Source organism: Poecilia reticulata, linkage group LG2 (genome assembly GCF_000633615.1).
Source record: "Poecilia reticulata strain Guanapo linkage group LG2, Guppy_female_1.0+MT, whole genome shotgun sequence".
NCBI lineage: Eukaryota > Metazoa > Chordata > Actinopteri > Cyprinodontiformes > Poeciliidae > Poecilia > Poecilia reticulata.
In genome coordinates this window covers 45,887,028-45,888,102 of record NC_024332.1, presented here as the reverse complement: position 1 = coordinate 45,888,102, position 1,075 = coordinate 45,887,028, and the positions used below count along the sequence as shown (strand labels likewise).

At 49.5% G+C, this 1,075-nt stretch overlaps 1 protein-coding gene across 1 annotated transcript in view; it reads right to left on the bottom strand.

The window, feature by feature from the left end:
* hibch (3-hydroxyisobutyryl-CoA hydrolase) overlaps positions 1-1,075 on the bottom strand; it is a 21,013-nt gene that overhangs the window by 4,425 nt on the left and 15,513 nt on the right. The window lies entirely within an intron of this gene.

Below are 1,075 nucleotides of genomic sequence, written 5' to 3'. Positions count from 1 at the left end.
TGGTTGGACCACCGACTACTTCCTGTGGCTGGACCACCGACTACTTCCTGTGGCTGGATGGATGTTTTTATGTTGATTGGTTGTTTTCCTTAATTAGCTGGATGTTGGTTGGTTGTGTTTTTAGTTGGATGTCTGGGTTGTTTCTGAATCAGGTCTCTGGTTATATTATACATTTTATTTATTTATTTGTTTATTTCTGTTGTTGCTTTAAAGAACTAAAACCTGCTGAGCTTGCAGTTTGTGGTCGTTTCTACTTCCTGTTATGTTTTCGGCAATGATGTTTAGGTTCGTACTCCTTACAGGATGGAGTTTCTCCTGGTTTCTGGGTTTTCACAGCCTGTGGTTCAGTGTGAGAAGAAAGCGGCGGCCATGAAAGGAAGCAGCATGGATTAGATGAGCTGACCCGATTTACGGCTGGAATATTAGAAATGTGTCAGATTATAGCTTTTGTTCAGGAGGCTGGAGGGGCTCAGAATAAATCTGATAATCCGGTTACAGGAAGAGTTGATGTTTACACAGGAGGCCAACTGACTGCAACCTAATCGAGTGTAAATAAAGCAGAACAGAACCAGAACCCAGGACCAGGACCAGAACCAGGACTAGGACTAGAACCAGGAACTGTACCAGGACCAGGACCAGAATCAGAACCAGGACCAGAACCAGAACCCAGGACCCAGGACCAGGACCAGAACTAGAACCAGGACCTGTACCAGGACCTGTACCAGGACCAGGACCAGAATCAGAACCAGGACCAGGACCAGGACCAGAACCAGGACTAGAACCAGGACCAGGACCAGGACCAGAACCAGGACCAGGACCAGGACCAGAACCAGGACCAGGACCAGAACCAGAACCAGGACCAGGACCAGGACCAGGACTAGAACCAGGACCTGTACCTGTACCAGGACCTGTACCAGGACCAGGACCAGAACTAGGACTAGAACCAGGACCAGGACCAGAATCAGAACCAGGACCAGGACCAGGACCAGGACCAGAACCAGGACCAGGACCAGGACCAGAACCAGACCCAAGACCAGGACCAGGACCAGGACCAGGACCAGAACCAGGACTAGAA